Source organism: Zea mays, chromosome 5, assembly GCF_902167145.1.
Source record: "Zea mays cultivar B73 chromosome 5, Zm-B73-REFERENCE-NAM-5.0, whole genome shotgun sequence".
Classification (NCBI taxonomy): domain Eukaryota; kingdom Viridiplantae; phylum Streptophyta; class Magnoliopsida; order Poales; family Poaceae; genus Zea; species Zea mays.
Genome location: NC_050100.1, coordinates 207837241 through 207853528, shown reverse-complemented (window position 1 = coordinate 207853528; position 16288 = coordinate 207837241).

Sequence of the window (16288 nt, the reverse complement as noted above, 5' to 3'; positions counted from 1 at the left end):
AGAACTCATAATCTAGAGCAAACTAGTTAGTCCAATTATTTGTGTTGGGCAATTCAACCACCAAAATCAATTAGGAAAAGGTGTAAGCCTATTTCCCTTTCACATACTCCTCTTCTTGAGGTACCTGTACATCATCTTGGGTTGGGGGATGCACCATTGTTGAGGAAGAAGGCTGATCTTGCTCCTGTTGTTCCTGTGGTCGCACATCTCCAATCGCCATCGTGCGCATTGCGGCCGTTGGAACATCATCTTCATCTATGTCATCAAGATCAACTTGCTCTCTTGGAGAGTCATTAGTCTCATCAAATACAACGTCGCTAGAGACTTCAACCAAACCCGATGATTTGTTGAAGACCCTATACGCCTTTGTATTTGAGTCATATCCTAGTAAAAACCCTTCTACAGCTTTGGGAGCAAATTTATAATGTCTAACTTTCTTCACCAAAATGTAGCATTTGCTCCCAAATACACGAAAGTTAGAAACATTGGGTTTGTTACCGGTAAGGAGTTCATAGGAGGTCTTCTTGAGGAGGCGATGCAGATATAGCCGGTTTATGGCGTGGCAGGCTGTGTTCACAGCGTCCAACCAAAACCGCTTGAGTGTCTTGAACTCTCCAAGCATCATCCTTGCCATGTCGATAAGCGTCCTGTTCTTCCTTTCTACCACACCGTTTTGCTGTGGTGTGTAGGGAGCAGAGAACTCGTGCTTGACGCCTTCCTCCTGAAGATACTCCTCCACTTGTAGATTCTTGAACTCGGACCCGTTATCGCTTCTTATCTTTTTCACCATGAGCTCAAATTCGTTTTGAGCCCTCCTTAGAAAGCGCTTTAGGGTCCCTTGGGTTTCTGATTTATCTTGCAAAAAGAACACCCAATTGAAGCGGGAAAAATCATCAACAATTACAAGACCATACTTACTTCCCCCGATGCTAAGGTAGGCAACGGGTCCGAAGAGGTCCATGTGAAGAAGCTCCAGTGGTCTTGATGTTGTCATCACGTTCTTGTTGTGATGAGTGCTTCCCACTTGTTTCCCTACCTGACAAGCTGCACAAGGTCTATCTTTCTCAAAGCAAACATTGGTTAGTCCTAACACATGTTCTCCCTTTAGAAGTTTATGAAGGTTCTTCATCCCAACATGTGCTAGACGGCGATGCCACAGCCAGCCCATACTAGTCTTAGCTATTAAGCATGCATCTAGATCGGCCTCCTCTTTCGAAAAATCAACTAAGTAGGGTTTGCCGTCTAATACACCCTTAAAAGCTAATGAACCATCACTCCTTCTAAAGACAGATACATCTATATTGGTAAATAGACAATTATAACCCATGTTACATAATTGACTCACAAACAATAAGTTGTACCCGAGCGATTCAACTAAGAACACAATGGAGATAGAATGCTCGGATGTAATGGCTATCTTTCCCAATCCTTTAACCTTGCCTTGGTTCCCATCTCCAAAGATGATCGAATCCTGGGAATCCTTGTTATTGACGTAGGAGGTGAACATCTTCTTCTCCCCCGTCATGTGGTTTGTGCATCCGCTGTCGATAATCCAGCTTGAGCCCCCGGATGCATAAACCTACAAGGCAATTTACACTTGGGTTTTAGGTACCCAACTCTTGTTGGGTCCTACAAGGTTAGTCACAATATCCTTTGGAACCCAAATACAAGTCTTGTCTCCCTTGCATTTGGATCCCAACTTTCTAGCAACTACTTTTTCATTCTTACATAAAAGCGCAAATGAAGTATTGAAGCATGGTAAATGGTAGAAGATTCATTGCACATTCTCCTAGGCACATGAGGCACAACATTACTTCTCCTAGGCCTACTTCTACCATGCACAAAAGTAGAGCTAGAGGCAAACATATCATGTGAATTAAAAGCATCATGATCATAACTCCTATTATAATGAGTATTCCTAGAAAATTTTCTATCATAAATGTAGGCATGACACTTTTGAGAACTACTAGCCATAGGAGCCTTCCCTTTCTCCTTGTTGAGAACGGGAGCCTTTTGGCTTGTTAAGTTCTTGGTTTCCTTTCGAAAACCAAGTCCATCATTAATAGAGGGGTGTCTACCAATAGTGTAGGCATCCCTAGCAAATTTTAATTTATCAAAATCAATTTTGCAAGTCTTAAGTTGAGCATTAAGACTTGCCACCTCATCATTTAGTTTAGCAATAGAAATAAGGTGTTCGTCACAAGAATTAACATCAAAGTCCTTGCATCTATTGCAAATAACAACATGCTCTACACATGAACTAGATTTATTAGCTTCCTCTAGCTTAGCATTCAAATCATCATTCAAAATCTTTAAACTAGAGATAGATTCATGGCAAGCAGATAACTCAGAAGATAGCATTTCATTTCTTTTAGTTTCTAAAGCAAGAGATTTTTGTACACTAACAAATTTGTCATGTTCTTCATATAAAATGTCCTCTTGCTTCTCTAGCAATCTATCGTTTTCATTTAGAGCATCAATTAATTCATTGATTTTCTCTACTTTTGCTCTATCTAAACCTTTAAATAATCTAGAGTAATCTACTTCATCATCGGAAGAATTATCATCGCTAGAAGTAGTGTACTTAGGGGTATCTCGAACGTGTACCTTCTTTTCCTTGGCCATGAGGCAAGTGTGGCATTCGTTGGGGAAGAGCGAAGACTTGTTGAAGGCCGAGGTTGCCAGTCCTTCATCGTCGGAGTCGGATGAAGAGCAGTTCGAATCCCATTCTTTTCCAAGGTGCGCCTCGCCCTTCACCTTCTTGTATACCTTCTTCTTCTCCCTCTTCCCATACTTTTTTTGTCCATGGTCATTATCATTATCGGGTCATTGAGATATAAAATGACCAGTCTTACCGCATTTGAAGCAGGAGTGCTTTCCCTTTGTTTTATTCTTGGAGGGTATTCTTTACGTCCTTTGAGTGCGGTCTTGAAGCGCTTGATGATAAGCGCCATCTCATCTTAATTGAGTCCGACAGCCTCCACTTGAGCTACCTTGCTTGGTAGCGCCTCCTTGCTGCTTGTTGCTTTGAGAGCAACGGGCTGTGGCTCGTAGATGGGTAGTGGACCGTTCAAGGTGTCATCCACGTATCGTGCCTCCTTTACCATCATGCGCCCGCTCACGAATTTTCCGAGTATCTCCTCGAGCGTCATCTTGGTGTACCTGGGGGTTTCACGAATAAGATTGACAAGATGGGGGTCAATTACCGTGAATGACCTTAGCATGAGTCGGACGACGTCGTGGTCCGTCCATCTTGTGCTTCCATAGCTTCTAATCTTGTTGATGAGGGTCTTGAGCCTGTTGTAGGTCTGAGTTGGCTCCTCTCCCCTGATCATCGCAAATCTTCCGAGCTCACCTTCCACCAACTCCATTTTGGTGATCATGGTGGCGTCGTTTCCCTCATGAGATATCTTGAGGGTGTCCCATATTTGCTTGGCGTTGTCCAAGCCACTCACCTTATTATATTCATCCCTGCAAAGTGAAGCTAGCAAGACAGTAGTAGCTTGTGCATTTTTATGAATTTGCTCATTTATGAAAATGGGATTGTCAGTACTATCAAAATGCATTCCGTTTTCAACAATCTCTCAAATACTAGGATGGAAAGAAAATAAGTGACTACGCATTTTGTGACTCCAAAAAGAGTAGTCTTCTCCATCAAAGTGTGGAGGTTTTCCAAGTGGAATTGATAGCAAATGAGCATTAGAATTGAATGGAATACGAGAATAATTGAATGAATAGTTTTGATTAACTGATTTCTTCTTTGACGAAGAGTCATCGTCGTCGTCGTGTGGTGAAGAATATGAGGCATCACTGTCATAGTAGATGATCTTCTTGATGCGCCTCTTCTTCTTCCCGTCTCTTTTTTTGTGACTCGAGCCTGAGCCGATTGGCTTGTCGTCTCTAGGCTCGTTGAGGAAGGACTCCTTTTCCTTGTCGTTGACCACCATCCCCTTTCCCTTAGGATCCATCTCTTCGGGCGATTAGTCCCTTAGATGAAGAGTACGACTTTGATACCAATTAAGAGCACCTAGAGGGGGGTGAATAGGTGATCCTATAAAATTCAACACTAAATAGCCACAAAACTTAGTTATAGAAGTGTTAGTGTGACTAAGTAGTTGAGGAGTGAGTTCTTGTGGATAAAAACAATCATAGAGAAAGCAATCACAAGAGACACGCGATTTTATCCCGTGGTTCGGCCAAGTAACACTTTCCTACTTCCACGTTGTGGCGTCCCAATGGACGAGGGTTGCACTCAACCCCTTTCAAGTGATCCATTGATCAACTTGAATACCACGACTTTTATTCCTTATAGTCTTTTCCCGTTTGCGAGGAATCTCCACAAGTTGGAGCCTCTCGCCCTTACAATATTGATCACAAAGAACGCACAAGAGTAAGGTTGGGAAGAGCAACACACACAAGGCTCAAATACGCAGCACAACCACGCACATAAGTCACGACTTGAGCTCGAAACACAAACGCACGGAGTTCACAACTCAAATGGAGCTCAAATCACTATCACAAAGAATCGAATGCGTGAAGTTGGAGTCTTGGAGTCTTAGGATGCTTAGTGAATGCTTGGGTGACTCCTCCATGCGCCTAGGGGTCCCTTTTATAGCCCCAAGGCAGCTAGGAGCCGTTGAAGACAATCTTGAAAGGCTAATCTTGCCTTCTATCGTGTGGTGCACTGGACAGTCCGGTGCACCACCGGACAGTCACTGTAGCTGTCCGGTGCGCGATTGCCTTCCAAATAAGGCGTAATCGACCGTTGCAGCTTCGGGTCAGTTGGCGCACCGGACACTGTCCGGTGCACACTGGACAGTCCGGTGCCCCCAGCCGACCGTTGGTGCGGGTCACGCGTCGCCCGCGGATTGCACGGCCGACCGTTGCGCTGGTGACCGTTGGCTCACCGGACAGTCCAGTGAATTATAGTCGTACGCCGCTGATCTTTTCCCGAGAGCAGTCTTTTCATCGGAGACCATCCTGGCGCACCGGACACTGTCTACTGCACCACCAGACAGTCCAGTGTGCCAGACTGAGTTGAGTTTTGGCTGTACCGAGCCAAGTCCTTTTGGTTACTTTTCTTCTTCTTTTCTCACTGTTTCTAGCACTTAGATAACTTCATTAGTATTCAAAAACAAATGTACTAAGTCTAGAAACATACCTGATGCCTTGATTTTCACTTTTTCAATCTTTGGCACATTAGGACTTAAAGAATATGTGTTGGGCACTTAATCACCAAAACATTATAGAAATGGCCCAAAGGCACATTTCCCTTTCAATACTGCAATTCCAAATACAATTGTACCTTATGTATAATGTTTTCAAGAAGCAACACCAAGATTTATGTGACAAGCCATTAAGCAACAGGTTCCTTAGTTAATGGAAAGTTAACAAAAGTTTACATAACAACTAGTCCACACCCTACCTTTACATTTGCATGCCAAGACCCATCAACACAACTTGATGTTAACAGTTGTCGTTGCTATGCTTCCACCAAGCTACAACTAAGATACTTTTTTGGTGGTCGATAACAATAATGAAACCTGGTGCCTAGACAAGTTCACAAAACTTGAGTTACTGCCATTAGTGTTAGTCACACAACACATTTTACTTTGCTGGGCTTGATAAGTACACATATAAGGCATTCTGAGTACCCCGATTTGAGTCGAGGGTAGGCTCCACAAAATGTCCTGCAACAGCAACAAACAAGCACATTTTTTACCACAATAGTTCATGAATTTGCCATAAGACAAAAAGACGTATTTAAAGAAAATAAAATGGAGTTACAAGTGCCTTTGTTATATATCCCCATGGAGATTCCACACATATTCTATCAAATCATACTTCAACTGCTTGTTGCTTGTTTTATAGCGTGTCATGTAGTAACTCTTCGTCCTCGTACATCCAAAGCATTTGTCGGTGTTGTGGATCTCTATGTGAAGATATTTTGGTCCCATAGCAAGATACACAAACCTACAACCGAAAATAGTAAGCAAACAAATGTTGTACTGGGATCCATATAAGTGAATAATAGTGTCTACATGTTTGGACTCGACAAAACTCTACAAAATGGGTATGCTGACTCATATATCTACACTACTTTGTTAAGAACCAAAGGAGGGCATTCACAACCACGCCCTCGCCCCCGCCTGCCCCTGCCCCCCGCGATGCCCGTGATGGTACTCGCCCCCGTCTGCCCCCACGCCACGATGCTTGCGATGCTACCCGCCACTGCCCGCTCGTGATGCGCCACTCGCCGCAAAAACCGATCCTGCCACCCCTGCATCGTCCCCACCTGGCCACCACCAACTTCTCCCCGCGCCATGCGGCCACAACGGAGGACACGCTCGACGCTAGCACTGCTATCTCCTCCTCGCTCGTGCCATGGAGGCACCCGACTGCCCCACCAAGTACTCCGAGTACACGCCGTGTGCCCGTGTGAGGACGTGCAACAGTCGTTGCGATTCCCGTGAGACCGATTGGTGTACCATGAGTGGTACTTCCCCGCATCAGAGTGAGCGACTACAGTGCATGGTGCCCACTCCATATGGGTACCGGACCCTGTTCCCGTGGCCTGTCAGTCGCTACATCGTAAATGAGTCGAGTCGAGCTGAACGAGCCAGCTCGAGCTCGTAAACGAGCCGAGCCGAGCTGGCTCGTTATCCACCCCTACTGAGGCAGCAGTGATTGAGGACTTCTACCGGGGATCTAATGACTTGGCCTTCGTCCGAGCCATACTGCAGAAAGCGTCGACCACCTCTGAACATCTGTTTCGAGAAGCATACCTCTACATCACCGCTAACGAAAAGGCTCAGGACCTCATCGAGGGAGTGAAACCTGCGCCACCAGCACCGCGGCGCGACACGAACCAGCAACCCGACAAGCGTTGGGAGAAGAGGCCCCGTGAAGAGGTCCACGCCGCCGGACCACCCGTCTCTCGTGCCCGAGGTGCACCTCGCGGAGGTGAGCGGACACTAGATGACATCTTGGATGCCCAGTGCTCGTATCACAAAGATATGCGACACACCCTGTGGAACTGCAGAGACTTCAAGTATTCCGTCAGGAATGGCCGACCGTTCTAGCCTCTACCACCTCCCCCACCACGAGGAGGGAATGGCGAGCCCCGGCGGCCTCAGCAACAGGAAGGGGGAGGGGTGGAGCATTCTCGTGCATCGACGGGGAGGTCAACGTCATCTTCGGAGGACACGGGTCGCAGGAGAACAGAAGGCTACAGAAGCTCAACGACCGACATATACTAGTGGCAACCACCAGTGCCCCAACCCCTATCAGTGGTCAGAGTACCCGATCACCTTCAGCCGGGCGGATCAATGGCTCAACTTCGACCAACCGGGCAAGTACCCGCTCCTCGTCAATCCGGTGATCCGAGAGAGCAGGGTAAAGAAAGTACTAGTGGACGGGGGAAGCAGCATCAATGTTACCTTCCCCCGGATGCTCCTAGGCTTGGGGGTCGCACTCAAAGACCTCACCAAGTCAGACACCCCTTTCTTCGTCATTGTGTCAACCGAAGGAGAGTACCCGCTTGGACACATCTACATGCCCGTTACCTTCGGAACTCCAGAAAACTACAGAACTGAGTTCCTGAGGTTCAAGTTGGCGAGTTTCGACTGCGAATACAATGCCATCATCGGTAGGCCAGGATTGGCAAAATTCATGGTCATCCCGCACTATTTGTACATGATATTGAAGATGCCATGACCACAAGGAATCATCATCGTGCGCGCTGACTTCTAAGGCGTCGTGGAATGCTTTCGGGGAGCAACTCAAGTGGCCCTCTCCACTAAACCACCGACGACTTCCTCCGTGCAGGCGAGCACAAAGCCTGATGGAGACCTCGCGATACCCGCGAATGAAGCTTAAGCCATGACCTCTATCCGGCCGACTGAGGAGACAAAGAGGATCAACCTTGGGTTTGCTGATGAACGCAAAACCGCCATCATCAGCTCTATCCTCGACGACAAATAGTAAGGCGCGCTCATCCGATTCCTGCAAGATAACCGAGACGTATTCGCATGGCAACCTGCGGATATGCCGGGAGTCCCTGAGAGAACTGGTCGAGCACAAATTGAAGGTCTATCCCCAAGCAAGGCCGATTCGATAGAAACTGCGTCGTTTCACGCCTGACAAAAGAGAAGTTATTCGCGTCGAGTTAGCTCGCTTAGTGGCAGCAGGGTTTATTAGAGAAGTACTGCATCCTGAGTGGCTAGCAAATCCTGTTCTTGCACTCAAAAAGAATAAAGTGGATTGGCGCATGTGCGTCGACTATACTGATCTCAACAAACACTGTCCGAAGGATGCCTTCAGACTCCCTAGAATAGACCAGGTGGTTTATTCGACCGCTGGATGTTCTATGTTGTCCTTCCTAGACTGCTATTCTGGATACCATCATATCAGCTTGGCAAAAGAGGATGAGGAGAAAACTGCATTCATCACCCCATTTGGAGCTTTCTGCTATACCTACATGTCGTTCGACCTCGAGAACGCGGGAGCGACCTACCAGAGAGCTATTCAGACATGCTTACCCGACCACTGGGGCAAGCGGGTGGAAGCTTATGTCAATGATGTGGTGATCAAAACAGAAAACTTCATTGAAGATTTGCAGCTGGTCTTCAACAGCTTGAGGCGATACCGGTGGAAGCTCAATCCAGAGAAGTGCGTCTTCAGAGTACCAGCAGGGAAAATTACTCGGATTCATTGTCAGCCACCGGAGAATTGAAGCCAACCCAGAAAAAATCGAGGCCATCATGAGAATGGAAGCATCGCGATCACAGAAGAAGATACAGAGGCTTACTAGATGCATGGCAGCCCTGAGCAGGTGCGACAGGAGTCCTCATGAAGTGGATGACAAGGCAGCAGCGGAACGCATCGCAAGACAATCAGCCCACTACACACTCATAGGGAACACACTGTACAGAAGAGGTGCGACAGGAGTCCTCATGAAGTGCATCCACTCGGCTATTGGGAAGCAACTGTTGGAGGAAATCCATACCGGACAATGTGGAGTACATGATGCGTCCAGAACTCTGGTTGGTAAAGTTTTCAGATCTGGTTTCTATTGGCCAACAGCAAAGAGTGATGTCGCCGAGTTAGTCCAGAGGTGTGAAGCTTGCTAATTCTTGTCAAAGCAACAACATTTACCGGCACAACAGCTGCAGACCATCCCTATAACATGGCCATTTGCATGCTGGGGCTGGACATGATCGAACCCTTCAAGAAAGCTCAGGGAGGCTATACTCACGTGCTGGTTGCCATTGACAAGTTCACCAAATGGATAGAGTACAAGCCCATTGTCTCTTTAACCTCAGCCAAGGCAGTGGAGTTCATACAAAACATAATATTCAGGTTTGGGATACCAAATAGCATCATAACTAACCTAGGATCCAACTTCACCAGCTCTGAATTCTTCGATTTCTGTGAACAACTGAGTTTCCAAATCAAGTACGCATCAGTAGCGCATCCAAGAGCCAATGACCAGGTGGAAAGAGTCAATGGAATGATACTGGAAGCGCTTAGGAAGAAAGTGTTCGACAAAAATGAAAAGCTTGCAGGAAAGTGGATCAGAGAGCTGTCATATGTGGTTTAGAGCCTAAGAACTCAACCTAGTCGAGCTCTACATGGAAATACTCCGTTTTTCATGGTTTATGGTTCAGAAGCAGTGCTACCCGCCGACCTCATGATTGGGGCACCGAGGTTGATCTTCGAAAACATAGCTGAAGCAGAAGCTACCATGCTAGAGGATATTGATGTGTTGGAGGAAGAGCGGTTGAACACAGTAATTCAGTCGGCTAGATACCAGCAGATCTTGAGGCGCTATCATGACAAAGTCGTACGACATAGATCCTTTGCAGTGGGAGACTTGGTCGTTCGCCGAATTCTAACGGGGGAAGGACGACACAAGTTGTCACCACTATGGGAAGGGTCATTTATTGTATCAGAGGTCACTCAGCCAGGATCATACCGTCTTACTCAAATGGATGGTACAGAAGTGGGGAACTCATGGAACATAGAGCATCTTAGAAGGTTTTATCCCTAGCAGGGCCTCAAAAATTCCCGATGCAACAGTGTACTCTGTAATCAGGGGACTTTATCATCAATAAAGTTTTTTATTTTCAAAGGCATTCAGACTCTTGACTTTCAGCTGACCTCGATTTGATTGGACTTGAAGTCAGCACGCTTACTCGACTTAGGGTGACCACTATACCCTACTAACGTAGCAATCGGCTAAAGTCGGCGATGACTTGAGTCGGTGCGACATGCTCACGCTAACTCGACTTAGGGTGATCACTATACCCTACCAACGGAGCAATCGGCTTAAGTCGGTGATGACTTGAGTCGGTGCGACATGCTCACGCTTACTCGAGTTAGGGTGACCACTATACCCTACTAACGGAGCAATCGGCTTAAGTCGGTGCAACATGCTCACACTAACTCGGCTTAGGGTGACCACTGTACCCTACTAACGGAACAATCGGCTTAAGTCGGCAATGACTTAAGTCGGTGCGGTATGTTCACATCCACTTACCTTAGGGTGACCACTATGCCCTACCAGCCAGGCGATTGGTTTAAATCGGAAAACAACCTGAAACCAGCATAACACTTTTACTTTTACAACTGTTCAGGGTGACTGCTATACCCTAACAACAAAACAATTAGAACTCCAGGAATAAAAAGAACGTTTTACTTGTTGGCATCATGGGCACTTTCTAGCGCCCTGCTCACAGAATATTCGAGTTATAACATAACCATCATGTCCACATAGAATTCATATTACATCAATTGTTGTGCAGGACATCACTGCATCGAAACATCTTTGTTAGCAATGTCTTTCACAGGAGCGACAGAAGAGGAAGGACGACTCGAAGCATCGGGCGCAGCCTTGTCATCAGTGACAATATCCTCAGGCTTTGTCCATAGCCTTGTCGCGCTGAGCCTTCAAGATAGCGCAATTGTCCTCTGAAGCTTTGATAGCCAGTCGAGCGGCCTCTAGTTCCTGAGCGACAAGCTTCTTGGAAACACGCAAATCCCTGATGATGGAATCCTTGGTCGATAGCAGCTGTCTGAGTCACAAAACTTCATCTTGGGATACTTGCAGCTCACGACGATGATGATCCAGGTCTGACATAGTGAAGCGGTGGCTCCTTTCCAAAATAGTCAAGGAGTTACTGGCGTCACGGTATAACTTGTCCAGATTGTCATGAGAGGTCGCGAGTGCTCGTTTCTCGTCCTACGAGCAAGAAGCAACATTCAGCATCCAGTCAACAATAAGCATGGCAAAGTCAACCAAGGAAGTTTACCTCATGTGCCGTCCTTTCAGAGTCAAGCTGGGAATTGAGGGAGGAATTCAAAGAATGCGTGACATCCAAAGAAGCAGAGGTTTGGGCCAAGTCGACTCGACTTTGAGAATACTTCTCCTCAAGGTCAGAGCACCGTTGGGTCAACTCGGTCCGACTTCGAGAATACTTTTCCTCAAGGTCAGAGCACCGCTGGGCCATATCCGACAACGCAGCTGAAAAGGGATGCATGACTAAGAACAAGTTGATCAATAAAAACAACTAAGGAAGCTGTAAGGTCACTAATCAGCGTTTGTTGCCTTCAAGTCAGCAATCTATTTCTGGAGCAACAATGGGTTCCACTGCATTAGAGACAGAGCTTGCTCTAGAACAGTGGCACCGCAGGATCTCAGCTGGGCAGACACTCCATCAACAAAAGCCTGTGATCATAAACAGTTGAGCAGAAGAAAGATAATTCACTGATATGAACAATGAAAGGCAAGAAGTTGACTCACCTAAAGATTGGATAGGAACAATGGTAGACCCAAGGCATGAGGAGATGTATCATGGCTCGATGGGGGAAGGTCAGCAGGAACAATCTGAAGGGCATTATCAGGGGTGATCTCAGCCCCACCAGCAGACAGCAGGCTCCTCGCATCTAGTTCGCCAACCTCTAAGGTGACTTGTCTGGTTAAAACCGTGGAAGCACGTACCGTCGTCGCCCCATCGGAACGAGGTGGGGACGACCCAACATGGACGTCCATGGAGATGTGGCAAGGAGAGCCCACCTGAACACCCTCGGGGGCTGGGTTGCAGTTTGCGCTACCCACCAGAGCCGGATCACTACCGGCAATACCCTTGGGGGCTGGGTAACTGCTAGCACCACCCTCGGGGGATGGGTCTTCTGCAGTAGCCACCTTCATGGGAGTCGGGTGACTCAGACCAGCGTCTCAGCATTGAAGACTGCCCTCCAAAGTCGACGATGCACGAGACACCGCTCGGGTTACCCCCTGCCCACCGTCTAGGACCTCTGAATAGAAAGTCGGGACATCATCGGCAGTTGGCTCTGACAGCATATCTTCGAGGACGACTTACTCTAGTGCTTGATCAAAATCTGATATTGAAAGTCCCTAAAGACTGACAAGAGTTGACAGAGCTGGAGAAGGAATATCACTACCCCCCTTGCTACCTCTATAGTGTCGGCTGTTCTTGCGGATCAGCGGGATTTCTTCTTCTTCCTCCTCTTCGTCTTCATCAAATATGAAAACAGTAGTCTGTGCACGATCACAACCCTTGGCATCAACCTCAGGAAGGCCCTCTGCCGGTACCTCATCATGAACCGAAGAAGAAGGACCTGCACCCTGGTCCAAGCATGATAGTCGCCGAAGCCGCCTCTTTTTTCTCTTTTCCTCAACAGGTGCAGTCGGCCGGCTCACTCGGTGTGTACGCTTTGGGCGAGCACCATCGGGCTTCCGAGTCTCCACCGCTTCACCAAGTTCTTGTCCAGTTGTGATAGCCATTGGCTCGGTATGGGTCGAGTCAGATGATTCCCCAGCCAACAAACTAAGCACAGCATCTATCTCCGCGTCGTCAGTGCTAGCTGGCATCTCAAAATGAGTCTGCCTCTCATCCTTTGGAAGACTCCGAAGTGGGGCAATCAGAGCCTCAATGTCCTCAGAAGAGGGTCGCACTCTAAGACCCAGACTACCATCACGAGCAGGAAGGTTGGACACAAACTCGAAAAATGGCCTATGTGGTGGCAGGTTCCAGGTAGAATAGGCAACAGGAGCACCGACGTTTGAAACTCTGCCCCTCAGGATCATATCCAGTCGGCTCATCACATCTTCAGTGGGGATTCTCTTGTTCATAACCCGGGTAGAATCGTTGATGCCACTGTACAAATAAGCAGGGTATGCCATGTCCTTTAAAGGCTAGATGTTCTTGAAAACGAAATCAGCGGCCACAGCCTCAACAATCAGACCTCTGTCCTTCAGCAAGCAAACCTCGGCAAGCAGTACTTTAGCCTCTATTGTCTCCGAAGGGGTCAGAGATTCTACCCAACTCGGTGTGCGGACATCTGGCTGGCTCCCAGACCGAGGGGGGAGGGACTTGCAGTGGTTCTCCATAATGGACCACTCGAGACGCCACCCCTTGATGCTATCCTTGAGGGGGATGTTGAGGTACTCTGTTTTCCTCCCGCGATGAAGCTCCAGACTCGCGCCGCCAATGAGCTGGTGTTGTCCCCCAGCCATCCTCGGCCGACAATGATACAGGTACTTCCAGAGACCGAAATGGGGGAGAATACCGAGATAGGCCTCACACAGATGTACAAAAATGGAAACTTGCAAGATGGAATTAGGGTTTAGATGGGTCAAGTTCAGTTTGTAGAAATCAAGGAGGGCGCAGAAAAAGGGAGAAACGGGAAGAGCAAGGCCATGAATAAGAAAGGGAACGTAAACGACAGATTTGTGGGTATCCTCTGTCGGAACAGTGACCCCGCGGCAAATTCACCAAGAGTAGAGCTCTTTTGGAAGTAAAACCCCAACATTGACAAGGTGAAGAAGGTCAGATTCTAAAATAACAGACATGTGGTTATCCGCGAATGGCAACTAGCTGTTGGGGTCGATGGGCGGGATGATTGCCGCAATGGAGCTTTGTCTCTTCCATTTCGGCACCATCATAATCTTGCAGTGGAACGAACAAGAGCGAGATCTCAGGGAAGCGGAGGAGTGGTTCGAGGCGGAAATGTGAAGTTAGGGCTCGAAAATCAAAACTGCATGTCGGCGCGAGTATAAATGGGGTTTCCCGGGTCGGGCACTATTTCTAAAAAGTGCCAAGTCATTACTCGGGAAAAGCTAAGTTCCAAGCGTCAGATATGACTTGGCGGTTATCTCTAAAGCGCCAGCAGTGTCAGCCATCGCTCGATAGTTACCTCCAAAACGCCTACAACATCAGATATGACTCGACAGTTATCTCCAAAGCGCCAGCAGTGTCAGCCATTGCTCGGCAATTACCTCCAAAACGTCGGCAGCATCAGATATGACTCGGTGGCTACCTCTAAAGCGCCAACAGTGTCAGCATGAACAATGTGCGCCAAATGTTGGAACTTGCTCTCCTGGGCAAGTAGATCCAACGGGGGAGCGGAAAGAGTGCAAGTCAGGTTTAACTCGAGATGGCAATTGCTCTGTTAATCCGACCTCTAAAGGGCACTGTACGGGGGTATTTATAGGTGCCCGAGTGTCCAACGTCCTAATGTAAGGACGTTTATGCCCTTGGGCACCTGGACTATCCCCAGAATATTCCCATAAGGGAGGGTTACAGACCGTCATTACAGAAAAGCTATTACAAATCAGGCCCGTAACACGCTTCTCCGTGCGGGGCCTATTACAGTAGGCCGAATCCCACGTGGGCCTCCAGGTCGGGTGAGGACGTAGGATGGAGAGACTTCGTCGTAGGCCTTCGTCTTGCAGTGAGGAGGATGAAGGGTGGGTCGCGCCAGTCATCTTGCCTCCAACGATGGCGAGGTGATGAAGGCCTGAGCGAAGGGTAGCGTCTTCGCCTTCGCCCCAACATTTGCCCTCTGAGGGACCAGTTCGACTGAGTCATCTGGTGCCGAAGATGTCGCTAGATGGTGGAGACGCTGCCCTCTCTCCAAGTGGTTCCGCGGGGGTTTTTGATGTGACCGTTGATGGACGTGGTACTGTTGGACTGTGGGCTTCCCGAAACGTCGCGTCCTGTGTATAAAAAGGGGGCGGCGTGGCTCAGGCTCTCTTACCTTTCTGTGCACCGCAAAACCCTAGAATTTTGAAACCGTTCGCCCGCTTGCCTGCCCTCCTTGTTCCTCTTCATCAGAGATCTGGCCCGCGTTAAGTAGACCGCGCGCCGCCGTCGACGGTACGTTGCAATGTCGTCTTTTTCTTCATCCGCTGTGAATACGTCGTTGGGCGAATCGTCGTCCGAGGATACCTTCAGCGATTTGGCGGTGGTGGAGTTACACCCGAGCCACACGGTGGAGTTCGGCGTTTCGAGGATCTCCTCGGTTCGCATGCAAGACATGCAGCAGTTGGGGTATTTTGGGAATGGAGTTGGATGAATTCCGGGGGCGGAAGAGATTCCTGAGCTGGAGGTTGAGATAGTTGTGTTCGACGCATTCTTTACCGTCGGCCTTCGCCTACCTGCGCATCATTCTGTGGCGGAGGTCTTGCAGAGGTATGACGTGCAGATCCATCAATTGACACCTAATGTCGTGGTGGCCCTGGCGAAGTATGTCTGGGCAGTGACTTCGTATGGCGGTCAGCCCTCCGTAGAGGTCTTCGCCAAGAATTATTGTCTGCACTGGCAGAAGATAAAAATTGGAAACAAGATTGCACAGTTTGGATCGTGCACCTTTACGCCGAGGACTGGGAAGACTTCGGCGGAAGTTGTGGAACTAGTTCCCTGCGTCCGCAACAAGTGGGGAAACTGGTATGATTATTGGTTTTATGTGTCGAGAGGCGAAGTCGAAGACCTCCCAGGACTCCCGGCGGCCGTGATGTGCTCCCACTGTTATATGGCGTTCCCGTCGTTTGAGGTGGCGGAGGATGATAGGGACGAAGGGGCCCTTCGGTGCGCTGTCCGCATGAGTAGCGGGCGCGATTTGGTTGAGGAATTTATCGGTTATGGGGTGTGGCCCTTGGCGCATGGCTGGGCGCTGGGCGAAGTATGCCCTCGCTAGATGCCCTCCCTAGGCAAGCAGCAAGTGTGAAGTCCAGCCTTCACGTTGGATCTGCGCGGCCAGGATCCAGCCGCATTCATGCGTGAAGTGGAGGACGGAGTTGTGAGGATTGTGGGGTGGTATGTGCCTAGGACGGAGGCTTTGCAGAGTTGGGATATTCATGGATCCAAAGTTTGCCTAAATAGGGTCTTCGAGTTGTATCGTTTTCCATACGACGGTTATCCCGGGGATTACGCTGTCGTGGCCATCGACCGCCGCGGGAAGAAACCAGTGGTCGTGGCTGAGG